Source organism: Pan troglodytes, chromosome 9 (genome assembly GCF_028858775.2).
Source record: "Pan troglodytes isolate AG18354 chromosome 9, NHGRI_mPanTro3-v2.0_pri, whole genome shotgun sequence".
Taxonomy (NCBI): Eukaryota; Metazoa; Chordata; class Mammalia; order Primates; family Hominidae; genus Pan; species Pan troglodytes.
Genome location: NC_072407.2, coordinates 51,152,120 through 51,166,522, shown reverse-complemented (window position 1 = coordinate 51,166,522; position 14,403 = coordinate 51,152,120). Strand labels below are relative to the sequence as shown.

The 14,403-nt window shown below is 47.6% G+C and overlaps 1 protein-coding gene across 6 annotated transcripts in view; it reads right to left on the bottom strand.

Annotated features, from left to right (window-relative positions):
• CSTPP1 (centriolar satellite-associated tubulin polyglutamylase complex regulator 1) overlaps positions 1–14,403 on the bottom strand; it is a 223,319-nt gene that overhangs the window by 8,950 nt on the left and 199,966 nt on the right.

The following is a 14,403-nucleotide window of genomic DNA, read 5'->3' as shown; positions in this document are numbered from 1 at the left end:
AGTGCCGCTGAGGGCCACAAGAGGGTGCCCTGGTCCCTCTGTCAGTAGTTCACAGGACTAAGTGCAGTGCCAAAGGCTAAGTGGTTACCCCATCTCATAACCCAAGGAAAACCCAGGCAGCAGAACAGCTCCCTCCCCACCCAGATGGCAGAATCTGTTTTGACATCTGGATTGAGGGAGCAGGGAGACAGCAGAGAGCGGGCAGCTAGAGAGGACTGGGGTTAGCAAAGACCTCCAAACTGCAGAGGAAGAGTGAGCTCCCCCGGGAGCGCTCAGGGAGCAAGGGCCACCAGCACCTCAAAGCTTTTCCTTGGCAGGCTCAGCAGGGCAGGCAAAGGCTCTGGACATGAGAAGCCACTGACTTTCCTTTACTGCCCTGTTCTCAGGACAGCTGGAGCCCCAATAGTCTAAAGTGAATTACGACAGAACAGCACTGGGCTGTGAATATCCCCAAGCAGGAAACCACCAGGGAGCCCAAGGCTTTCCCCATGTTCCATGGCTTCTGTTGATCATCAGTTGGAACACAACACTCCCATAGCAGCAACTTCCACTTACTATTATTTATTTACATTGTGATATAATGAAACACCATAAAAGTCACCCTTTAAAAGCGTACAATTCAGTTTTTTAGTATATTCACAAAGTAGCGCCACTATCACCACTGTCTAATTACAGAAGTTACCTCCATTTGCAATTCTCACCAATAGGCCCATTCCAGAGCCTGCCTCGGAGCAGAAGCTTGAGCTCATACTTCCCAAAGGGCTACCCCTGCCTCGCAGCCTCGCGGAAGCCTTAATGCTGAGTGCCACTAGCATCTTCCTCTTTCAGCCACAGATGGGACTAGAAGCTATAAACAGGGCACACCCTTCCAGCCTCAGAAGTGGTCTGCAGCTTTCTGCTAGGGGCCATCTTGACCTCAAACATCAGCAGTCCCTTTGGAGATGGGCCGTTACAGAAGAGGGGGCGCACACCGTGGGAGGGTAGGAGTGTCCGTCAGAGCAGGGCAGCCCTGCAGGTGCCCTTAATACGGGTAACAATAGAGGCATTTTTGTGTGTGTGTGTCTTGCTCTGTTGCCCAGGCTGGAGTGCAGTGGTGCAGATCGGCTCACTGCAACCTCCGCCTCCTAGGTTCAGGTGATTCTCCTGCCTCAGCCTCCCTAGCAGCTGGGATTACAGATGCCTGTCACCATGCCCGGCTAATTTTTGTATTTTTAGTAGAGACAGGGTTTCACCATGTTGGCCAGGCTGGTCTCGAACTCTTGACCTCAAGTGATCCGCCTATAGAGGCAGGTATCTTTCCTGAGTACCCTACCTCATGGCAGGCTATTAAGGCATTTGACTACATTAATTAAATTTTATTCTACAACAGTCCTACGGGTGGGTCTTATTGTTATTTCCATTCTACAGGTGAAGAGTCTGAGGCTCAGAGACTGGGGAGCTGAAACATATGCCGAGCAGGAGGGAGTAGGGGGCGAGTGAAGCAGGTGCAGACAGAGGCGAGGGCTTTCTTTCTGGGGGACATGTGGCTGGATCCCAGCAGCACCTGTATAAAGGACTGAGGGTTTTTTTTTCAACTGCAAGAAGTAAGACTGGCTACCTTTTAAAAAGCCAAATGGATCCGAGCTTGTGTTAACAGCAACACCGGCTATGACTCTCCTCAACCAGAAACGCTGGGCATACTAGACATCCTGGAAACTTCCCCCCCCGCCACCCTCTGCTCCAAGCCAATCAACCAGTCACCAAGTCCTATCAATGCTATTGCTGAAATTTCTCTTGAATCCATCTACTTCTTTCCACGTCCACAGCCACCATCCTACCCCCAGCCTTCACCTCTCTTTTCTTGATGATGGCATGACCTCCTACCCAGTTTCCCTGCAACTACTCCTCTTGCTTTTTTTTTTTTGAGACGGAGTCTCACTCTGTCACCAGGCTGAAGTGCAGTGGCTCACTGCAACCTCTGCCCCCTAGGTTCAAGCGATTCTCCTGCCTCAGCCTCCCGAGTAGTACTGGCACTACAGGCGTGCGCCAGCATGTCCAGCTAATTTTTGTATTTTAGTAGAGACGGGGTTTCACCATGTTGGCCAGGATGGTCTTGATCTCTTGACCTCATGAGCTGCCCACCTAGGCCTCCCAAAGTGTTGGGATTACAGGCGTGAGCCTTCTTCTAATTGAGTATCCATCCTGTGGGCAGAAAGATTTTCCTAAAATGTGAATGTGACCATTTTACCATTGTGTTGGAAACTCTTCACAGAGGCCGGGCACAGTGGCTCATGCCTGTAATCCCAGCTACTCAAGAGGCTGAGGCTGGAGAATCGCTTGAACCTGGGAGGTGGCCATGTCAGTGAGCCAAGCTTGTGCCACTGCACTCCAGCCTGGATGACAGAGCAAGACTCCATGTCAAAAAAAAAAAAAAAAAAAAAAAGCTTCACAGTCTTCCCATTGCCCTTAGGACACGTTCCCCCATTTGGATCTGGCCTGTGAGCCCGCTCCATCTGCCCCCTGCCTCCCTCGACTCCCCCACTGCATTCTGGCCACACTAGTCCTTCCATCCTCCCTGAAGCTGTCCTTACTCATGCCTTCCAGACAAGTCTGTCCCTCTAGCCATAATGCTCCCTGTCCCTTCTACCCATGATGCTCCCTGCCCTCCATGCCTCCTCCTCACCTACCGGATATCTCCATATTCTTCAGGCTGAAGACTCCACAGCATCTCTTGGGGAAGATGAAAGAGGAAAGCACCTTTTCTAACCCAGCCTAGAATAGGCCTCCCTGCTACTGGCTTCTGCAGTTCTCGGAAACCTCCTCACACTGTTGTCTTTGTCCTGGGAACATAAGATCTACCAAGTGACACCTCTGTCTCCCTGCTTGTGGCTTGACTCTGGTATGGTGTCTGGCACATAGTAGGCACTCAGTCAACGTCTATTGAATGAAGAAATGCATGAACAAATGAGTGAGAGAAGCCACGGTCCCCTTTTCCTCTGGCCAGGTGACACCTGGAGCAGTTTCTTAATCCCTCTCATAAAGATACTTACAATCTTTATGGAGAATGCAGACATTCAGAGGGATTAAGAAACTTGGCGAAGGTTACAAGCTAGGAGCAAAAGAGCTGTCATTCAAATACTACTACTTTCAGGTCTGGACAGTCCGTTTAAGGGGAGTAAACTAGAGTCCTGGAGAAGAGGGTCAGGCTGATGGACAGTCTAAAAACCAGGATACTGGATAAATGACTGCATTTAGATCTTTTGCTTAGAAGTGAAGACTAGGGAGGAAGTGAAGGCTGAGACCCAACTCTCAAAGGACTGCCTCTTGGGGAGATGCCACGGGGATCTAGAGGTTGGCTCTAGAGACGTTTTCAAGCTGCTTAGTTCTAGGATTGTGGCTGATTTGTAAAGGAATGAGATGTGTATTGCCAGAAATGTTCAAGCAGAAGTTTGAAGGCTCATACTTCCCAAAGGGCTTCTTCCAGCTCTGACAGTGTTGTCCCAAGGGTGGACAGAACTAACAGCTCCTCCTGTTAGTGTTAAATCTAGTGGGGGGACAGTTTGATGTTCAGAGGTCTATGGCTGCAGAAGACTTACTGAAAGGTGCTTTTAATCACACCATATGCTGTGCTGTCTGTCTCCAAATGAATGCTGAGACCATGAAAGTTCTAGGCATCTGTGTCTTTAACCCACCTATGGGATCTTTCTGGCTGTGGGCATCTGCATCTTGCTTTGGAATCTCAGCAGAACTATGGGAAAAGGCAAGCAGGAAGCTCCTGGTCTGTCTTTGCCTCTTTGCCTTTGCCTGCAACCCTTCTATCCCCACAGACAGCTCCTTCCTTCTGAACTCAAGCTCATTGCCACTCCCAGAGGGCTCGGGAAAGAATCTTCTTGGAGACGAGGTCATCCCCATGTGCTGTTTTCCAGTTGCTGGCAGTTGGCTCAACACCCCTTCCTGCCAGAGGCCTTCTGCTAACGTGCCAGCTGCTTCTGACACCTGGAGGTGCCCGGCCGCCCCTGCTTTGAAGTGGAGCCAACAGGGAGCTGCTGCCAGTGAAAGTCTGCACAAATCTATTGGATCATGGAGGGACTCTTGCGGACCATGCCTCCGGGCTAGAGAGAGGGACTCTTGGGGAGAAGTAGAGGCACTTTGGTTCAGGCTGTGCTGAGCAGAACCATGTGTGGGGTGGAGCCTAGGACAGGCAACTGGAGTGGAGAAAGAGCACGTGGCTGGTCTGAGAGACTGGCCACTTTCTCCCTCCCCTGCTGACTTCCAGCAGCTGGGATAGGCAGTCTGGCTGGGAGTTCTAAGGGTGCCAAGGAAGCAACAGCTTCCAGCCTGAACCTACTGACTTGCCAACTTCCTATTCACCCCTAATTAGGGTCAGTTTCCCTGGTCTAGTGGCACGGGCTGCACCCGTTTTCCTGAAGTTCTGGATTAGTTGACCCCAGGATTAAGTCCCAGTTCCACTACTCACTGGCCAAGTGACAATTTCCCTCTGAGCCTCAGTTTCCTCATCTGTGAAGAGGATATAATCATAGTTCCTGTTTCCCAGGATTCTTGTGGAGAGTCAGCATGATGATGTTATATATGCTAGTGTCTAACAGGCGCTCAGAATGAGCGCCGGCTGTAATCAGTAAGTATATTCTATCTGGTTTAAAGTGCTGGGAGAGCCCAAAAGAGCAAATAAAAATAGAGCCCAGAGGAAATGCGTGCTGCCAGCATCCACCAGGCAGAGGTCTCAGGCAGAAGCCAGCGATCTAGTTTCCAGTTTACTTTTGGGGGAAGCCAGCCCTCAGCCACGGCCAGAAAGAAGAGCCACTTTCCATGACTGGACTTCTTTGAGGAGGTCACATGACTAGTGTCAGTCATGTGGTGGCTGGAGGGTGTCCCCAAGTCAAGGTGTCAGTCATGGGGTGGCTGAAGGGTGTCCCCAAGTCAAGGTGTCAGTCATGGGGTGGCTGGAGGGTGTCCTCAGGTCAAGGTGTCAGTCATGGGGTGGCTGAAGGGTGTCCCCAGGTCAAGGTGTCAGTCATGGGGTGGCTGAAGGGTGTCCCCATGTCTGTTTGGGCTCACAGTGCACCTCTAGGGTTTTTGTTTGAATGTCAGGGCCATGAGAGAAGCAGCGATGACACGATGTCTGGTTACCTTCTCCAGGTGGGAGGAAAAAGGCCGCTATGAAGGTGTCCTGGGCCATTTCCTGAGGGTTGCTCCTCTTCTGGACTGTGTTGGAGGCACACTCGTGCTGCACAAGCTGCCTCTAGCCTAGGGCCTTGAAGTGGTGTGGGGTGTCCAGGTCATTGCTCTGCCCTAGCTCCAGCCCGCACCTCCAGGGTACCCCAAACCCTACTTGCCCTGAAATGCCTAAGACGCTTGATCCAGAGGGTGTGGGAAACAATATGATGATGATGATAATAATAGTGAATATTCACCAAGGGCTTACTCTGTCAGCACTACACACCCATAAGTTCATTTTCTGCTCGTATTAATCCTATGAGGTCGGTTCAGTGAGTATCTTTATGGAGAACGCAGACATTCAGAGGAATTAAGAAACCTGACGCAGGTTACAAACTAGGAGCGAAAAAGCTATAATTCAAATACAGGCCTCTCTGACGCTAGTCACAGTTCCGAGACCACCTGCAGCCACTTCTGGTAAGAAAGAGTGGACTCTGTGCTGTCCCGTGGTAATGAAGCCTTCCTGCTGCCCCTTTCCCTTCTCCCAGCTTGAGTGTTTGTTAGAGCAGCTGCCCCCAGAAGGACTGGAAGCTTTGGCCTGGGTGCTGCTGCTTCCCTGTAGACAGCCTGAAGGTGTCATTACTCTGGAACCTCCCAAGAAGCCTGAGAGCTAGGGGTGAACTGGTCCACAGACCTTAGAATAAAGACCCAAACCCAATGTATGGCCTGTAAAGCCCCACTTTCCCTCCCTTTGCCCTCAAATGCCTCAAATTCCAGACCTACTGGCTTCTCTTGGTTCCTCCAGACCATCATTGATGAGAGCCTAGCTTCTTTTCCATGCTGCTTACTTTCCCTGAAATGCTTTTTGCTCTCATTGCTCTCTACCTAATCCCCCCGTCATTTTTTATTTAAAGGAAATGTTTAGAACCTCAGAAAACTACAGAGAATAATGTAACAAACACTTGTGTCCCCACTAGCCAATTTTATCAGGCCATAACGTCTTACTATCCTTGCTTCAGTTTTTAAAAGCTTTGTAAAATGCAGCATTACAGATACCATTTCAGCCACCTGTGCACCCCTCCCTCATCCTATCCTCTACCTTTCTTCCTGGGGGGATCACCATGATTTACTAAAACTTGGGAGTCTAGCATTCCTCTGCATGTCTTTATACTATAATTAACTCATGCAAATGTCTGTGTTCTTAAAACATTATATAGCTTTGTTTTGCTTTTTCTCAAACTCTGTGTCATTCTGTAACTTTGATATTTTGAGATTCATCAGGATTGATGCATATATAGCTATTCATTTTAGCTGCTGGAAAGAATTCCACAACTATGGTATGAATATGCCACACTTTATTCTTTCCTTCAGCAGAGGGACGTGCAGATTGTTCCAATGGCGGCTATTACAAACAATACTGCATGTTTCCTTATTCCCAGGAGTAGCTCTTGAACTTTAAAAATTTGCCTAAATTGTCTGAAAGTAATTGTAACAATTTACACTCCCACACACAGTTTATGAGAGTTCCCACTATTTCACATCCTCACCAATATTTGTATTATGAGACTTTAAAATTTTTGCCAATTTGATAGGTATGAAGTGGTATCTCAATTTAGTTGGGAGTTTCCTGATTACTAGTGAGTGTGGGCATGAAAATATGCCCAAAGGTTTATTACTAATGTTCTTCTGTGCATTGCCTGTTTATATCTTTGGACTATTTTTCTACTGAGATCCTTAATCTTTTTCTTATTGATTTGTAGGAATTCTTTTTTTTTTTTTTTTGAGACAGAGTTTCATTCTTGTTGCCCAGGCTGGAGTGCAGTGGCACGGTTTCGGCTCACTGCAATCTCCACCTCCCGGGTTCAAGTGATTCTCCTGCCTCAGCCTCCCAAGTAGCTGGAATTACAGGCGCCCGCCACCATGCCCGGCTAATTTTTTTGTATTTTTAGTAGAGAGGAGGTTTCACTATGTTGACCAGGCTGGTCTTGAACTCCTGACTTCAGGTGATCCACCCGCCTCGGCCTCCCAAAGTGCTGGGATTACAGGCATGAGCCACTGTGCCCAGCCAATTTGTAGGAATTCTTTATAAAAAAGTTCTTAGCTGGGTGTGGTGGTGTGCACCTGTAGTCCCAGCTACTTGGGAGGCGGAGGCAGGAAAATTGCCTGAGCCTGGGAGTTTGAGTCCAGCCCCAGCAACACAGCAAGACCCCATCTTAAAATAAAATAAAATAAAATAAAATAATTTACGGAAAGCTGAGGCAGGAGGAATGCCTGAGGCCAGGAGTTCGAGACCAGCCTGAGCAACACAGCAAGATCACTGCCCCCATCTCTACAAAATAAAAAATTAGCTGGGCTTTGTAGAACGTGCCTATGGTCCTAGCTACTCAGGAGGCTGAGGTGGGAAAATCACTTGAGCACAGGAGTTTGAGGCTGTAGTGAGCTATGAATGCACCACTGCACTCCAGCCTGTGTGACAGAACAAGACCTCATTTCAAAAAATAATACAATTTTTTAAATAATTTTTTTTTGGGGGGACAGAGTCTTGCTATGTCACCCAGGCTGGAGTGCAATGGTGCGATCTCAGCTCACTGCAACCTCTGCCTCCCGGGTTCAAGCAGTTCTCCTGCCTCAGCCTCCTGAGTAGCTGGGATTCCATAGGTGCGTGCCACCCCACCCAGCTAATTTTTGTATTTAGTAGAGATGGGGTTTCTTTTTAGTAGAGACGGGGTTTCACCATGTTGGCCAGGCTGGTCTCGAACTCCTGACCTCAAGTGATCCACCTGCCTTTGCCTCCCAAAGTGCTGGGATTACAGGCGTGTGCCACCATGCCCAGCCAGAATAAGAATGCAGGCAATACAGCCGGGTGCGGTGGCCCATGCCTGTAATGCCAGCATTTTGGGAGGCCGAGGCAGGCAGATCATAAGGTCAAGAGATTGGGACCATCCTGGCCAACAATGTGAAACCCAGTCTCTACTAAGAATACAAAAATTAGCCAGGCATGGTGGTGCGTGCCTGTAGTCCTAGCTACTTGGGAGGCTGAGGCGAGAGAATCGCTTGAACCTGGGAGGCGGAGGTTGCAGTGAGCTCAGATCATGCCACTGCACTCCAGCCTGGTGACAGAGCAAGACTCTATCTCAAAAAAAAAAAAAAAAAAAAAAAGGCAGGCAATACTTTAAAATCAGTGGTTCTCAACGTGTGTTTCCCAGACCATCAGTATCACCTGGGAATTTTTTAGAAATATAAATTATTGAGCCCCGCCCTAAACCTACTGAACTCTGGGGATGTGGTCCGGCCATGTGTGGTTTAACAAGCCCTGCAGGTGACTCTGATGCATGCTCAAGTTTGAGAACCAGTGCTTTAAATCTTCACCCTTGGAGCAGAGCTTCCCAACCCTTTGTCACTTCGGCCTCAAATGACTTACAGATGTGATGGTCCCCTTGGCCCAGCTGGGAGGAGGCCAGAGCCTGCAGGCCAATCACAAGAAGTCTTGTCTTTACTGGAGATTTTTGTTATATATTATTTTCTGATTGCTGTGAAGTGCAAAAAGGCCAGGAAGCATTGCCTTTGGAAACCCAGGAACATCTCATTTTTCTTTTAATCTGGTACTATTAATAATACCAACATAATTGTAACAGCAAGAAATTACTACTGGCCAGGCGTGGTGGCTCATGCCTGTAATCCCAGTATTTTGGGAGGCTGAGGTAGGCAGATCGCTTGAGGTCAGGAGTTCGAGACCAGCCTGGCCAACATGGTGAAACCCCCGTCTCTACTACAAATACAAAAAATTAGCAAGGCGTGGTGGCGGGCATCTATAATCCTAGCTACTTGGGAGGCTGAGGCACAAGAACCACTTGAACCCAGGAGGCAGAGGTTGCAGCGAGCTAAGATCACACCACTGCACTCCAGCCTGGGCAACAGAGCAAGACTTCATCTAAAAGAAAAATTATTATTGATTTAATGTCTACAATGTGGTAAGCAATGTTCATGGTTTTGTTGGTGTTACTGAAATCTTACAAACACCCTATGAGTTAGTTACTATTATTATTATCATCCCCATTTTACAGATATAAAAACAGGGCTCAGAGAAGTTAAGAGATATCCTCAAGGTCATCCAGTTAATGGGGCACAGGTGGGATGTACACTAGATCTTTCTAATGCCATGGGGCCTGTGTTCTTCTAGATCAAGGTTAATATTACCATTTCTAACGATTATGACAAGTTTACTCTGTGCCAGCCACCATTTTAAGCACATCATATACTTCTCCTTCAATCATTACAACTATTATTATTCCCATTTTACAAGTGAGGAAACAGGCTCAAATTAAATACCTTTCTCAAGGGCACAGCTAGTATATTGTGGAACCAGGATTTGAACTCAAGAAGTCTGGTTCCAGCTGCATGCTCTTAACCATCCAGAAAGCTTCCAGTCCATGGAGGATGGGGAGTGGGAGATGCTGTGGTGATCATCTGGGGATAAAAGAACTACTCCAGTTGCTGCAGGAATATGTGAGGTGGAGGGGATCTCTGGCTTGGCTGCTGTCATGGAGTCTGTTTGCTTTTTCTTTTCCTGTTTTTCCAGCTCACACCTGCTGCCCCAGGGCCTGGCCATGATGCTTGCAGCACATAAGGCAGGCGCATGTGGAGACACCATGCCCCTGAACAGGCTCCGGCTTCCAGCTGCATGTGGATTACATTCTTTTACGCACACATCATCACAGACTGGAGCCTGCTTCTGCAGCCCGTCCCCAGACTTCAGTGTCCTGAATAAAGTAAGCCTGGCAGTGAAATGGGAGAGGGCAGTTCCTCTTCTAGCAATAGTAACTGCCTTGAAGTCTCTACCACCTCCATTTGCAGTTCTGATCAGATGCATAGGTATGTGTGTGGGGAAGCTGGGACCCTGATCTTCAGGACAAAATGAGAATAGTTTACAAAATCAGGGGATGCTTTCTGGGATACATACAATTTTTCTACATATGCACCAGCTGCAGTACAGTGGGGAAAGCATGGCATTGGGAGGAGAAGTTGACACAGAAGCTTGATGCTCATACTCGGGGAGAAAACAAACTTATCCTAATTCTGAATTCATCTCTAACTGCAGCCAGTGCCATGTGGGTTACCCTTGGCCCTTCTGTTGTTACTGCCATTCCCATAATTCCCTCAGACTGCTATTGATATGGACTGGCTACGATGCTTCCTCCTGCTCAGACAGAAAGGTCTGAGGTGTCTGTCAAACAGCAGGCCTCTAGGTGAGGAGTGGGTAAGTTTCCAGCCGCAAATAGAGGAATACCATTCCAGAAGCCCCTTGGTATCAATAACTGTACAATTCTACCTTGGTATTGAGAATTTTTGGTTCTTACAGGATTCTACCACCTACACTCAAATCTTGTGGTGCTTTCATGTATCAGATTGTTTGGAAGGGTCTGAGGAGACAGCTGGGGCAAATGCAAAGCTGTGGCTGCGGGGGGCTAAGATGCATTTTGAAGGCTCACTCTCATAAGCTCCCTCACATCATGGGAAAGGGAAAAGAGGTCAGTATTCTGGAGTGATTGATCAAAACCAAGGTCATACGTCACAGAGTGGTGGCAGCCAATGACCAGTACCTAAGCAGTCCCCTTCTATATCAAGTTCTTTGAGGGGCAGGAACTATATCTTATTCATGACTGTATCCCCATTTGCAGAATAGCTCCCAGCACAAAATATGCACTCAAGAAACATTTGGCGAAATGAAGTACTGATACATACAGCAAGATGGATGAACCATGAAAACACTGTGCTATTAGGTTGGTGCAAAAGTAATTGCAGTCTTTGCCATTGAAAATAATGGCAAAACCACAATTACTTTTACACCAACCTAAAACATGAAACTAGTCACAAAAAAAACACTTTTTTTTTTTTTTTTTTGAGATGGAGTCTCACTCTGTCACCAGCCTGGAGTGCAGTGGCGCGATCTCGGCTCACTGCAACCTCTGCCTCCTGGGTTCAAGCGATTTTCCTGCCTCAGGCTCCCAAGTAGCTGGGACTACTGGCATGCATCACCACGCCCAGCTAATTTTTGTATTTTTAGTAGAGATGGGGTTTCACCATGTTGGCCAGGATGGTCTCGATCTCTTGACCTCGTGATCCACCCACCTTGGCCTCCCAAACTGCTGGGATTACAGGCGTAAGCCACTGCACCTGGTCGTGGTTTTTTTTTTTTTTTTTTTTTTTTTTGAGACAGAGTCTCGCTCTGTTGCCCAGGCTGGAGTGCAGCAGCATGATCTCGGCTCACTGCAACCTCCACCTCCCGGGTTCAAGTGATTCTCCTGCCTTAGCCTCCTGAGTAGCTGGGATTATAGATGTGCACGACCATGCCCAGCTAATTTTTGTATTTTTAGTAGAGACAGGTTTCACCATGTTGGCCAGGCTGGGTTTGAACTCCTGACCTCAAATGATCCTCCTGCTTCAGCCTTCCAAAGTGCTGGGATTACAGGCGTGAGCCACTATGCCTGGCCAAGACCACATATACAATTCTACTTATTTGATTTTTTTTTTTTTAAAGACAGAGTCTCACTCAGTTGCCCAGGCTGGAGTGCAGTGGCACAATCTCAACTTACTGCAACCTCTGCCCCCCAGGCTCAAGCAATTCTCCCACCTCAGCCTCCCAAGTAATTGGGACCACAGACGCACACCACCATGCCTGGCTAAGTTTTTGTATTTTTGTTAGAGATGGGGTTTCACCATGTTGAGCAATCCTCCCCACTTAGCCTCCCCAAGTGTTGGGATTACAGGCATGAGCCACTGTGCCTGGCCTCAATTCTACTTATTTGAAATGCCCAGTGGATAAATCTACAGAGCCAGAAAGTAGATTAGGGGTTGCCTAGGGTTGGGGAAGACGGTGGAGTGGGGACTGAAGAGTAATGGCTAAGGGGTGTAGGATTTCTTTTTAGGGTAATGAAAACATTCTACAATGGACTGTGGTAATGGATGCACAACTCTGGAAATATATTAAAAGCCATCGAATTTTATACTTTAAATGAGTGAAGTGTATGGTATGTGAATTGTATCCCAAAAAGCTGTTATAAAGAAACATTTGATGAATAAACAAATGAACAAATGAATATAGGATATAGTTGTTGCGGGTTCACACCATTCTCCTGCCTCAGCCTCCTGAGTAGCTGGTACTACAGGCACCCGCCAACACGCCCGGCTAATTTTTTTGTATTTTTAGTAGAGATGGGGTTTCACCATGATAGCCAGGATGGTCTCCATCTCCTGACCTCGTGATCCGCCTGCCTTGGCCTCCCAAAGTGCTGGGATTACAGGCGTGAGCCACTGTGCCCGGCCTTAAGTTCGGTCTTTAAGGATGCTGAGTTTATCTCCCCAGATTTTGGGGCTGAATATTCCTTAAAACAATCTGGGCCCAGGCTGGCTGTGGTGGCTCACGCCTGTAATCCCAGCACTTTAGAAGGCCTAGGTGGGCAGATCTTTTGAGGTCAGGAATTTGAGACCAGCCTGGGCAACATGGTGAAACCCCGTCTCTACCAAAAATACAAAAAAAAAAAAAAAAAAAAAAAATTAGCCGGGCATGGTGTGCACACCTATAATCCCAGCTACTCAGGAGGCTGAGGCAGGAGAATCACTTGAACCCAGGGAGAGGCGGGGTGAAGGCTGCAGTCAGCCAAGATTGCACCACTGCACTCCAGCCTGGGCGACAGAGTGAGATTCTGTCTCAAAGAAAACAAACAAACAAACAAAAATTTTTTTAATAAAATGATTTCTGCCCAAAGGGGAACGATCATGGAAATTTAAAGCTAACTCCATTTGGCTGCTTTTAAATTACAAGAGATAATCTCCCATACTTTTTTTTTTTTCAGTGAAGAAAAAAAATATCCAAATCTCCTTTGGATAGCAGATAAATTAAAATTATAAAACCTGAACTGCGGCTTTTACCAGTGGCCAGTTGCCATCAGGAAAGAAAATTATCCACTGAATAATGAGGGAGAAAAAAACCTACAAAATTTTGCATGTGTGATCACTAAACAGGTTTTGCACATGACCAGCAAAAGTAGGTCATGAGCTGTTAGCTGCAAAACACTGTGCCCCACCGTGAGGCTGGTGTCTGTCACTGGGAGCAATGGAGTTCCCATCTTCCAAGTCAATAGAGGAGCTGGTTGGCACATTTCAAAAGGAGCGAGGTGATTCTTGGTGCAGTGCAGCCAATGCAGCTTTGTTTTCAGTGGGTCAAACCACAAAGCAGAAATGATGCCATGACACAGGGAGGTGGGAGCATGAAGAGACTCCTTGTGCTCCCGATCCTCCATCTCTGGATTCAGGCTGACTGCGGTTCCAGTTCTGCCACTGCTACTTACAAGCTATCAGTATATTCGCACAACATTGTCACCCGTCTGAGCCTCAGTTCCCACTTCAGTGAAGTGAGCAGTAACAGTACCCTTCCCTCAACTGGGGTTCATCACTTTCATGCTCCCTTTTTTTTTTTTTTTTTTGACGTTCAGTCTCACTCTGTCCCCCATGCTGGAGTGCAGTGGCACAATTGGCTCACTGCAACCTCTGCCTCCCAGGTTCAAGTGATTCTCCTGCCTCAGCCTCCCAAGTAGCTGGGATTACAGGTGCCTGCCACCACGCCAGGCTAATTTTTGTATTTTTAGCAGAGACAGGGTTTCACCATGTTGGTCAGGTTGGTCTCGAACTCCTGACCTCAGGTGATCCATCCACCTCGGCCTCCCAAAGTGCTGGGATTACAGGCATGAGCTACCACGCCCAGCTGCTTTCACGCCCTTCTGGTCTCCAACCGCAACCCTCTTCATCACAAGTCACTGCCAACCCTTGCCTCCTCTTTTCTCAGAATATCCTCTAGGGGTGTGTGTGGGAGTGTGGGTATGTATTTGTGTGTGTGTTTTGTTGTTTGCCTAATTCTCTCACCACCCTCCAACTCTGTCTTCAGAGCCGGAGGCTCCCCACAGAAACCACAAAGGATCATTTTAAAGGGAAGTAACAGTTTTTACAAGGATTAGGTGAGATAGTTAAGGTAAACAAATTTAAATAGAACAATGAAGGTAAATGCATTCAGTATGATATAGGGAAGGTAGGCATTCTTCGATAAACATGATTTTTGCTGTACGTCCATTTGCAACCCTAGCTCAGGTTTTTTGTTTTTTTTTTTTTTTTTTTTGAGACGGAGTCTTGCTCTGTCGCCCAGGCTGGAGTGCAATGGCACGATCTCTGCTCACTGCAACCTCCGCCTCCCAGGTT